Source organism: Dermacentor variabilis, chromosome 4, assembly GCF_050947875.1.
Source record: "Dermacentor variabilis isolate Ectoservices chromosome 4, ASM5094787v1, whole genome shotgun sequence".
Lineage (NCBI taxonomy): Eukaryota > Metazoa > Arthropoda > Arachnida > Ixodida > Ixodidae > Dermacentor > Dermacentor variabilis.
In genome coordinates this window covers 41,291,518-41,303,970 of record NC_134571.1, presented here as the reverse complement: position 1 = coordinate 41,303,970, position 12,453 = coordinate 41,291,518, and the positions used below count along the sequence as shown (strand labels likewise).

Below are 12,453 nucleotides of genomic sequence, written 5' to 3'. Positions count from 1 at the left end.
CATCAATGTTGCCGGATTCGAGACCCTCGTTATGTGATAAACGAGAATAAAAGGGGTTAACCGAGGGGACCGATTTTGCCAGTTGCCAGTTGCCTTCACCCAAAAAGATCACGTTCTTGTGACGCCTGCGGCAGAAAGGATGTTCCACATCCGCCACCAAGGTCTGTGAATGGTGGCGCTGGCGAAGACTCCCAGGATTCCACTTGGAAACGAATATCCAAGAAAGTGGATGAGGAAACGGCGCCGCGGTAGCTCAATTGGTAGAGCATCGCACGTGAAATGCGAAGGTTGGGGGATCGTTCCCCACCTGCGGCAAGTTGTTTTTCATCGACTTTCATTTCCATTAATTTATCGTTTCTTTAGTTCATTTATCAAGAACGAGTAATTTCCCCTATGTTGTCCTTGGTGTCAGTGTTTGTTAGCTTCTGATGATATGAGTAATAAAAAATTTGGCCCCTCAGTTAACCCCCTTTGTTCTCGTTTTTCATAAAGGATACTGACATGAAGTGAAGTGTGGGGCGCTTTATTTTGTTATGTGAAAAAAATCTTGATCCCGACTTTTCTTCATATGACATAAAGATCTGCCAGCTGTACCGCCGCATCATCCCCCCTTTGTCCTCACAGCATGTCGCGACATACGAAGTCGCTGGTGTTGCAGTTCGGCGCTTTGACACAAGTAAGCGTGCCATGCGGCCACAAACGAAGCGCGGACAATGACGGATCCTGGCTCTCTGGTGCGAGAGGAAGCTACAAAAAAGCGTCCTCTCGCCAAGAAGCAGGAGCCTTCGCTTTTCGTTACGAGCAGCTTGTCGAGCGGGGATGTAAATACAAGTTTTGTTTTCAGTTAAGCAGCTTCGTCTCTGTTCGTGGCCTCTCCGATGAACCTTCAGGCCGCTGGGCTGGAGCTACCTGGGTGATATGGAGATTTCCATCGCTTTGCATCACTCTGCATCCCTGCAGGAAATAAATTTTAAACGTTCCGTAGTTTTAAGGTTACGTGCATGGTACTTCTGCCTTTCCCTGAGTGTTGTGGCGTGATCGAATCATCCGCAGTATATGGTGCTGCACTTTAGTCGCCATTGTAGGCGACTACTGGTGTTATCCACGTCCCAGGTCTAATTACTTCCGGTGCGACGGAGTCTCATCGTGTGAGGTCTGGAGAGCTGTGACCCTTGAAGTTAGGATGCACCGCTCGTTTGTCTCCCTATGCATTTGCTTTGCTTGCTTTAGTTCAACCCAGTAGTTCCGTTCAGTCGATAGTGGGTAGTGTTGCCTTTCCTTCGTTTCTTTCGGTCTGCGCGCCTTCCTGCGCAGGATGGCGCTAGCTCATTCCCCGTAATGTCACTGTTCGCAGAAATCCAGAAGATGCCTCTATCTTTATGTTACAAAACATGTCGGTGGCACCGAATTTGCCGTCGCTAGCGCTGTTAGGTCTTCTCGAACAGTCGTGCAAAACAGTGCAATTGCCTTCCGAATTTTCTGTAGTTTCCGTGCCGGTAGCGGCTATAACTGTGCCATAGCGTCGTCCGAGGCAATGACGAAGGGGACAAAAATAAAAGAAGAGGGATAATGGAATGGATCCTGTGCAAAAGTCTAATGAATTAGTTATTGACTGGGTAAGTTATTTCATTTTTCAATTATATTATCAGGCTATCCCCAACAATGGGTCTGTGCCGTTAACTGAGCAATAATAATAATAATAATAATAATAATAATAATAATAATAATAATAATAATAATAATAATAATAATAATAATAATAATAATAATCAAACGTCGACCCCGGGACAAATTCTTCTTCACCCGTGGAACTCCATTTGTTTAGCATGTTTTGTAAGTTGGTACCACACTAACGTGGGCGTCCAACTTTCCTTTCCGTGAATTTGCCTCAACCTTTCGGGTCGGCGCAGAATTCACGTCGTCGACGCACGGCGTATTCGTCACATACTGGCCACATTCGCGTGACCCGTGGCAACTTAAATGCAACTAAATCGTACATGGTCAACTACTATGGCGTATATTACCTGTCTTGGCTGACAACGGTACAAACTGGTAGGCCTAATATAGCTATGACAAAATGTTTAAATAACTGTGGAGCCCACGTGGACAACCCTAATCTGGCACTCTCCTTTAAGGCGTCACTAACGACCGATCCCCCCAATTCCTTGATGCAACTTCGGAGCATTAAACATCAAGAATTCTCAACAGCTTTCGTTTTTCTGTAGTTGATTTCAATCAGCAGCACACACACGCCCGGAAACGTGGATTTCCGAAGCTTTCTTAACCATGTTTTTTTCTGCGCGGCTTTTGTTCGAACCTTGACACGTGACAAGGCATAAAGTACAGCAGCTGCTGGTGCGTTGTCTACCCACTACGACGGTTCCCACCCTTATTACCTGTCAGTCTGTTCTCGAAAGACAAAAAAAAAATGAAAATAAATCTCGAAATAATTAATGAATCTGAGTAGGAGCGAGCGCTGCTCGGAGACGATTAATCGCGCAATCTTCCTACAAAGCAGCAGTCTTCTTCCGTGTGTATAAGCACCTTTTCAAGCGAAATGGCGGAAGCGAAGCGGAAATAGCCGAGATTGAGGCAGCAGAACGGTCCAATCGCCGATGGCTTAAACCTCCTTCTGAGGCATGTTCTGGGTTGCAATACTGCAACAGAAGTGGCATAATGTAACTACTTCTCTAACCACTTTTCACTAGGTAGTAACACTGAATATATATATAGTGCCATATTTTCGCACACCGTGAAGCTCAACATATGCAAACAAACGTGAAATTTGTGTGCAAAAGAGATAGTGAAGATCCTGCCGTTCACGTAGAGTATATCTGGTCACCCGTTAAAGACAACACCCGTTTAGTCTTTGGCTCTCGGTTATACCTGAAATATGGCATGAATGATCGCGAAAGGCTTCTTTTTTTGTTTAATGCATAGGCGTCAGCCCAATATGCGCTGTCAGAGATCTTCTTTCTCTTGATAGAATTGATTTTTTTTAGTTGCATTGGCTTTAATACTAGCTATTCTACCCAATCAAGTCGATTCATCAGTTATATTTAAGAAGATAAGTAGCGATTTGGTGGTAAATGGGAAAGAAATGCTCTGGCATTACGTCGCACATCTTTGAAGTCCTGGATCTGTGATATAAATAAACCATGTTCACCACATTGTAAAGTATTCACGAGCTGTCTCGACACGCGTCCTGCCTCTTCGCGTATATATATATATATACAGGTTGTCCCATATAACTTGAGCCAAAGTTTTAAATATGAGAGGCACTCCGGACGCCGCGAGTTGAACCGAATACATAATGTTCGCACTGGCCTAGAGTTACTCTGGTATTCTTTATTTTCCCCTTAAGTAACGGATTAGTTATGTTTAATTAATCAACTTTCTGAGTATTGCGTGTTGACCCCAAGTGTGATGCGCAAAGTTGTAGAGTACTTTGAGAAAACTCTCAATAAATTGTTTCCAACACGACATATTTCACGTGGTCCTTTTCTTCTGCGTTCAAAAAAAAAAGAAAGCGCCCACGATATATGAAAAAAATGCCACGTGATGGGGCGCCTGCGTACTTTTATTGTGCTGCTTTCAAGCGTGCGATTGATGAACAAGGTCGGCTGCAGCGATACTGGCCCACGACAGGGCGTTGTGTCTGGTGCAGCCGTCTGGGCATGCGGCTCTTATCACATGACGGTGCAAATGGATGCTGCTGGCCGGGCGTTGCCCAAGCGATAAAGCGTCTAAGGCCACGAAAAAGAAAAGACGAAAGCAGCAGGCGATGGCGGCTGCCCCAATTTGCCTTTGTACACAAGTGACCTTGCAGTAGTTTTCGATTTCAACGATGATGCTACAACTTTAAACTTTAGGCATCTATGCTTTAGAGCTCTAATAAACAGCGGATAAATCCCACGGGGACAAAATTAATGGTAAGAAAAACCGCGGCTACATTCAAGGAAGAATACACATGTCTTATTCAGACGATGACTCTTTTCGCACTGGCCCCGTCGGCTCTCCTTGTCACACTTACTGTCTACCAGAAGTTTTTTCTTTTTTTCCATCTCGCCCCCCGCAATTGCGCATCGCTTCGTAGTCGCAGTATCGGGTGTCCGCGTCTGGCTTCACACTTGTGCACCGTGATTGGCACGTTAGTCCCTGAGAGAGTGCGCCCGCTAGCTGTTCCACTTTACAGGATGTAGATCATACCCTATGTACCTCGTTAGAACCAATCCCAGTGAACTGCAATATATCCAGTGCTCCTCAGGCGCCCGTATCCCTTCGCGTTCTCCACAGCAACGCTATTCGGCTGGGGCCAACGGTGACCAGCAGATATGGCTTACACCAATGAGGGAAGAGCGGATAAAGTTTTGGCTCTAGGTGCGTCAAGTGGACATAGAAGGCGCGCAGTTGAGCTATTTCAACGCTGGCATCAAGGCACGCGAGCGAGCTCCATGACGATTGTGCGTGCATTTGAAACGCTGAGACAGACTTGGACTTTTTGGATGAAATGACATAAATCTTCAATCCTGGGCGAGCACGTGGATACAGATACTCTGTCAAAGTTTTCTTCAGACCCACATGCAACTGTTCGTAGTGTGGGTGCTGAAGCCGGAGTCTCAGTCTTCAGTGTGGAGAGTACGTAAGATTTGGCAACTTCCTCCGTACCACGTGCAGCTGCACCACATGTTGGGGCCCCGCGAGTTTCAACATCGAGAGAGAGAGAGAGAGAGAGAGAGAGAGAGAGAGAGAGAGAGAGAGATAAAATAATGCAGAGAAAGGCAGGGAGGTTAACCTGAGGTAGTTCCGGTTGGCTACCCTGCGCAGGGGGAAGGGTTAAGGGGGATAACAAGAGAAACAGAGTGGAAGAGGGAGATAGAGAGAAAGGGAGACAAGCACGAACAAAGCGCGTACACTACAGAGCGCTAGGGGGCGGCATTCTTAGAGTCTGTCGTGAAGCCCCGTGGACCGCAAGAACCTTAATAGCGCGAGTAAGGCCTTCAACGCGGATGTTCTTTAGGAGCATTGGCCTAAAGCTTTCAGTTCTGAAAGTGGACGATTGTCCAACTGGTCCAACTGGTCGAGAGGACTTTGCAAACTGGATTATAATCAAGACGGAAGGGCACATAGGCTTTGTCAACAAAATACTGTGGACCCATGAAGCTGCTTTCTCACGTAACGTTCAAGTGAACGTCCACAACGCTCACTATTGGAACGACGAAAACCCTCCCTCGGTTTTGAAGACACTTCACCAATATCAGTGGTCAGTTAATGTAAGGTGTGGAATTTACGGTGGCACTATCATTGGCCCCGTGTTTTTTTTTTTATAACACGCTTACAGGCGAAAGATACGTTAACGACATTCTTGATGGGGTGCTTGAGGATTTTCTTTGCGAAGTTCCACTGGATAGGATCAAGGATATTTGGTATCAGCATGACGGTGCTCCCGCGCACGGCAGCAGCACAGCTTGCAAATAGCTGCATGAAGTATACCCGCAGCAGTGCACTGGATGGCATGGGCCCATTGCTTGGCTGGAACGGTCGCCAGATTTAACTTCCCTCGATTTCTTTCTCTGCGCCTACGTCAAGGATCAAATCTACCGGACGCCAACCACAACATAAGAGAACCTAACAGAAAAAATAAGAGTAGTCTGCAACTCCATCCCTGATACCATGATCAAGAACGCATCGGAAAATGTGCCTATGAGATGCCAAATGTGCATTGCAGCAGAAGGTGACCTCTTCCAACAGGCATTGTAATCAAAGGGCGCTTTTCGGATTGAAGGTCACTCGAAAATCATTCCGGCCCTAACGTAGCCTCCCCACCAAACGCCATTACACACCGTCGGCAGGCTGCCATCTCTTGCCCATTTCAAGCCTAAAAAAATAAAGCTATGTCCACTACGTTCTTGTTCTCTTTCATCTCCTTAGACGCTTTATCGCTTCGGCACCGCTCGGCCAGCAGCACGCATTGCGCCGTCATGCGATAAAAGCCGCATGCCTAGATACCTACACCACACATATCGCCTGTCGTGGGCCAGCCTCACTGCAGCCGATCTTGTTCACCCATCGCACGCTTGAGAGCAGCACAATAACACTGCGCAATCGCCCCGTGACGTTGTATTTTTTCATATTTCGCGGGCTTTCTTTGGAACGCGGAAGAAAGGACCACGTGGGATATATTGTGTTGGAAGCAACTCACTGAGAGGTTTCTCAAGGTGCTGTACAACTTTGCGTATCACACTTGGCGTCTGCAGCCAATACTTAAAAAGTTGATGAACTAAACATAACTAAGGCGTTAGTTAAGGGGAAAATAAAAAAAATAGCATGAGTAACTGTATAGGCCAGTGTCAACATTATGCATTTCGTTCAACTCGCGTCCGGAGTGCCTTTCATTTTTAAAACTTTGGCTCAAGTTATGTGGGACAACCTGTATAGTCATATCACCAGAAGCCAACGAACACTGGCACAAAGGGCAACATATGCTACATTATCTGCATTTCTTGTGCATTACAAAAATTAAGAAATAAATGAAAATGAAAGTGCATGAAAAAAAAAGAAAAGAACGATTGGCCGTACGTAGGACACGAATCCACGTCGTCGCATTACGAGTGCGATTCTCTAACCAACTGATCTATCACGGCGCGATTTTCCCGTCCACTTTCTGAGGTATTTACGTTTGTCTGCTAGGAATCTTAGCCAGCGCCACCACTCACAAGTCTTGCGGCGGATGTGGAACATTCTTTCTGCCGCTGGTGTCCCATGCACGTGAACTTCTTGGGTGAACGAAGCTGGCCAATAAACCCATACATGCTACCTGAAGGCATAAAAGTGCCCAATTCGAAATATTTTTCTTGTGGAGAAGCAAGGTAGATGTGCAGTTTTTGAAGATATTTCCCACGGTGCGCGTATATATACATATATAACTAGCAAGGGTCCTACGTTCCTAAACAAATGAATGTAAACGATTCTCTAATAATCAATGGGTCTAAAACTATGGCAGTCCTTTTCTGGACTAAAAATAAGGTTATAGACAAGAACATAAGCCTTTATCTTGGTTTGTATTATATAGAATTTCTTCCCGTGTTAAAATGAAGTGGTGTAATGTTCAGCAAAAACGTGTCATGGGGCACTCACACTAAGCATACATATAGTAAAGTATCCCGAGTCACTACGTTACTGTGCAAACTTATAATGATATGTTCTTTTCTGTAATCAGCTATAGTAATTTGCTTTTGGGAACAAGTACTTTATCTAACATAAAACAATTCCACTTATATTACAAAAGAAAAGAGCGATTGCGACAATCGCTACCGTTAAGTATGAGGCACATACTAAGCCTATTTTTGGACAACCGAAGCTCTTGCCCCCCATAACAAACTGATACATACTTCTTCCACTTAATAAAGCGCTTCGAAGTCAGGGTGACCAGCAAGGACGTATTTGTTAAAGACCTCCCTCACAGACCTAGAAGAAATAACTATTCCGTTTGACACGCGAAACAATGGCCGATGGAAAATGCCCAACACACGAACCTACGCCGCGGCACAGAAGATTCGAAAGCACAGAAGATTCACCTTAAACAAGAGCGTAACAATTTAAGAGAGCCCGTTCAAATGTCTTAATTTTATTGCTGTTTGAGTAATGTTTAAATGCTTTTTGTAATAATTTCTGTGAACGTAGAAGGCACTTCTTTTCCTTCTTTTTTTTTCTTTTTTCACGGTTTCTTCAGAACATGGAGTACCTTTACAATGTGTCTTCTGTTCCGTCTCTGTTGTTTCGAAAAGGGGCGCACGCCCTGTCAAGTTCCTTCACGGGTGTTTCGTCTGTGTCCTTACCCACATTGTACTCATGTATTGTGGGGATAGAAATAAAACTTGTATTTGTATGTTTCCCTTTAACAGAGGATAATGGAGATGTGCAGTAAATAAATGCAGAAAGACGCCCGGCCTCAATTTTTTATCCATGGTTTCATTTAGCGTCCCACGAGGGTTAAGAGTAGGAGGTATGCAAATACTATACGATACTATACTATACTATACTATACTATACTATGCTTTACTATACTATATACTATACTGTACACAACCCTAAATCCTAAAATATGATGAAATCAAAGAGGACTAAGGAGGTTTTTTATTAGGTGGGCGGGATCGTTTACGCAAGCGGTCTTCCGGCCTTCGTCAGAGTATAGTGGTTTTTCTGCCGATGCGTGCTTAATAAAGCGCATTTTCTAAAGGATGTTCGTAGCACGTCACGTTTAAGTTTACGCTACAATGACTATGGGTAAACTGTTTTTGATGCGGATAAGATGCACGTAAAGATACGCGAAACGCCGGCAGTAACAGTTCCGAACCTACAAAAGTACGCCTGCCTGGAAAACCGCCGCACGCATCATATTGTCACGTCGTCCTGACGGTGAATAACGACGCGGCGTCAAAGCTCGCTGGTTACAAATTTAGCTCTATACCGGGCGAACTTGCGTCCAGCGAAACAAGTAGTAACACTCGAGTGAGTAAATTCGGCGATCGTCGAAAATCTTATCTGCAGATATGGCGAGTCGGCTATTCATGCGTGGCTCGACGAGTCTTCAGGCGTAATCGTTGGTTCTTGCGCAAGTCCCAGAATGTACGGGGCGGCCTGTGCTCTGCGGACGCTGCTCAGAGCGTAGGAAAGTGCAGCAAGGGGAAGCAGGTCCGCTTGTGGCGTCATCTACTGGCGGCAAGAACAACCACGCGCAGCTGATGATAGGCCAGCGCCTGCTGGACTCCCGCCAGATGAATGCGGCAGGGGCGAGGAGGGAAGCGCAGAGTCTGCTGCCAGCAAAACCGCGCTCTGTAACAGCAGCACTGGAAACGTGGAAGCGGCCAACAAATGCTGTATGCCCGCTAGTAAATGGGTAGTCCCAGCCTATTTTAATGTCGAGTACCCCAGCGATATATGGCAGTTACGCGAAAAGTGTGATGCCTTGTATCCGCACAAAAATGCCATTTGTGAAATTACTACGTGTAATCGTTATAGCAGTGTAAAGCTTTGTAGCTTTATAAGCGATAAGGAACAATTGAAACAAGAAAAAATAAATACCACAGATCAAAGAGAACACCCTTTGTGATACATAGGGCTCCATGGGAAATGCATGCTCAAGGATATAATAGGGGTGAGCCAAATTGAAATTTGGGTCAACTGAAATTCGTGGGCATATGCTTATGCATACTTAGACAACTCGAGTGGAGTTTCTGCGTACTTCTTTTTCGAGTGCGAAGCTCTGGCTCCCCACTTTACCCACACTCTAAGAAATGCTTACACCCTTTGGAGTGCCCTGTCTGCCACACAACAATAATCGTCATCTGCCTTGATGCGTTTCCTTTCTTTAACGCTGCGAGCCCGGTACTTTCCAGTAAAGAACGGCATGCGCGTTATCATCATGATAGCATTCCCGACAGGAAAGTAGCGGGCGCGGCGTTTTCAAGAAAGGAAACGCATCAAGGCAGATGACGATTATTGTTGTGTGGCAGAAGGGGAACTTCAAAGGGTGTAGATAGAGAGAGAGATAAGATAATGCAGAGAAAGGCAGGGAGGTTAACCAGAGGTAGTCCCGGTTAGCTACCCTGCGCATGGGGAAGGGTTAAGGGGGATAAAAAGAGAAAAACAATTATTATACTGCATAGCTTGAACAAACCTCAGCTGATTCTGAGCAGTTTAGGAGACAGCAATGCGTTCAGGTCAAACTTCGGTTTATGTAATTAAACCTAATTATTCGTTAAGTTATTAGACTTAGTTACATATGTAATGACGATGCTGGCTTAATTATTAACACAATTTACTAGGTTAAATAAATGTATGACGGATATGTTTGTATAAGTAATTAATTAATAATTAACATTACTAAATTAGGTCGAACTAATCGGAAGTATCTTTAATTTGTCTTCATTAGGCTCCGCCGATTTAACGTTAGTTAATCTTGTTTATTATAATAATTTAACATAAATTAATTTTTATGAGCCTCACTATTCTTAATTGTCCTCATTTAATCGTCGCTACGCTTGACTAATGTGGTCGTAAATAATCTTATTAGTATTCATTAACACTAATTGCTATTATAGCTTTTCAGTACTGACTATATATAGTCATAGTCATAAATCTCACTAGTTATACCTAGTCGTAAGGCATTCTCATATATTCCTCCATAGGACCTCATGTGTACCTGTGAATGGAGTGCATCGTGTCACACGTCACAGACGGACGGACGGACGGACGGACGGACGGAGAGGGTTCCGAAGGAAGTAGGCCGGAATGCTTACACTATACTGTACCCTGTGAGTGCCTAATAACTACCGGGCGTCTGTTGGCACTTCCACGTTTCCAGTGCGCTTGCGTACCCGGCGTGGTTTGCTAGCAACAGACCGCTCCTTGCGCAATAGGGAGTATTCAAGTGACGTCACGTACGCCATACTGTAGTACTATTCACAGCTTCCACTGTGCTGGTGGAGATACGCAGATTTAGATAACACACAGGCTTTCACCGTGCTCGCTGTACTACAGCGATGGGGTGGAGAAGGGTGTCCAGCTAATTCCAGCAGGCGCTCAATTGCCCATCGGCCATGCCTGGTTATTCTGCCCGCCAATAGATGACGCCACAAGCGGACGTGCTTGCCCGTGCTGCCACCTGCTGGTGCTCTAAGAAGCCTCCACAGAACACACGCCGCGCGCTCGTGCGTTCGCCTCCATAAAAAAACCACCGTGCACACCAGCATCCCCGTCGCGCACAGAATTCGACTACACGAGCCTCGGCGACAACATAGACAACAGATAGAACCATGGATAACATTCGAGAAACTTCCGATACAGAAAGGCGCGACTTACGCTGAGTGATAACCTTTACCGTTTGTTAGCTAGTGAAATGCGGTAACCGGATACAGATAAAGAAGTATGCGTGTCAACGACCCACCGCCCCCCCCCCCCTTAAAAAGCATCGTTCCGGTGCTACAAAACATAACACGATAACCCGAGAGCGAAAAACAAAAGCGCATTTAGTACATAAAAATAAAGCAACAAGGAAACAAATAGAATTCGTTATAGCGCTGGTAGTACAGTTTAAGGCGCACAACATGGACTATTTCAGGTGCAGAGTGGTGCCGCTGTTATTGCGAAATGCCGTCTGACAAGACCTCATAGTCCAGTGCGCCAAGACGTTGGATAATCTTGCAGGGTCTGAACAAAATTCCCCGATGATTACGATGCTCCGTAATGCGACATTTGAGCGCAGCTCTACACGCGCTTTCTTTTCTTTTCTTTCTTTTTTAGCACTTGGTCTGCCGTACGGCATAACGTCATAATGGAGCTCAAAAGAAGCATGCAGGCAACTGTTGTCAATGTATTTGTTTTCTGTATTGCCGCATTTCTGTGTTAGATACATTTGTTTTTCATGAATTCTACTCCCTTCTGCAATGCCCTCGGGCCCTGAAGGTAAATAAATAAATAAATAAATAAGTGCCGTTACTGGGCCGTGAGCAGTTCACCTAACGGTTAACAAAAAGCCAATCTACAGTTCTCGAATAAATCGACTTCGCGCGCTTTCTATTGATCGCCCGACCTCCGAGACCCGAAACATGCGACTACGCGCATTGCGCCCCCGCACCGACAGATGGCAGCACGAAGTCCGTGGTCCATCATCACGCCTAGCGGGCGTATATTTCGGCGGGCTGTTTTTTAAAAGAGCAAATTTTAGTGCCCTTTCTTCTTTACAGTAATTGTACTCACGTTACGCCAGCAAATTACATTAAGCAGCTATTCAGACCACTGTCTCTCTTATTCTAAGTTATTTGTGCTGTGAATATATTGCACATCAGATGAAGGTGTTGTATGACATTTCTGTTGCATGCTTCGTTTCTTGTTAATTAGCTTCAAGCTTTCTTCGCCTACTTTCCGGAGTTTAGTGTGGCTGCTGCTGTCTAATGCTGTGTCACTCGCTATCTTGGCGGATACGTTCAGGGACGAAGGAAGCTCAACAGGCTGTTTAGAGACAGAAACAAGATGAGAGAAGCCAACGATTGGCCCCTATAGTATGACGCCACGAGACACATGAAAACAGAGTCCACAAAGGGTACGAACGGAAATGGATATACGACAAAAGGCCCGTATTGCATACAACCAAATTTGAAGCACAGTCCACAAAGGAAACCGCCGCGGACAAACAAGACGCATCGAAGACAGTCGTGTATCAATACACAAATGCGTTATATCTGGGCGCCTAGTTCAAGTACCAGTGAACGGGCTTAAATTAATCTTATGCGCTGAGCGATTAAGTAGTAAGAGTAAGCGCACGTCTGTTGTGCGTAGCAAATATATACATGTATAATTCCTATACAAATCCTGAACATATAGTGCCGGCTTAGAGGTATCTCTGAAGTACACCGCCCACATAATCGTATAGCACATTATAGACTCTTTTGA

General features: G+C 45.2%; 1 non-coding gene across 1 annotated transcript; it reads left to right on the top strand.

Moving 5' to 3' along the window:
• The first annotated feature begins 242 nt into the window (after positions 1–242).
• Positions 243–315, top strand: TRNAS-UGA (transfer RNA serine (anticodon UGA)). Its single transcript has one exon. It is a non-coding gene; the product is annotated as a tRNA-Ser (tRNA).
• Positions 316–12,453: the final 12,138 nt, after the last annotated feature.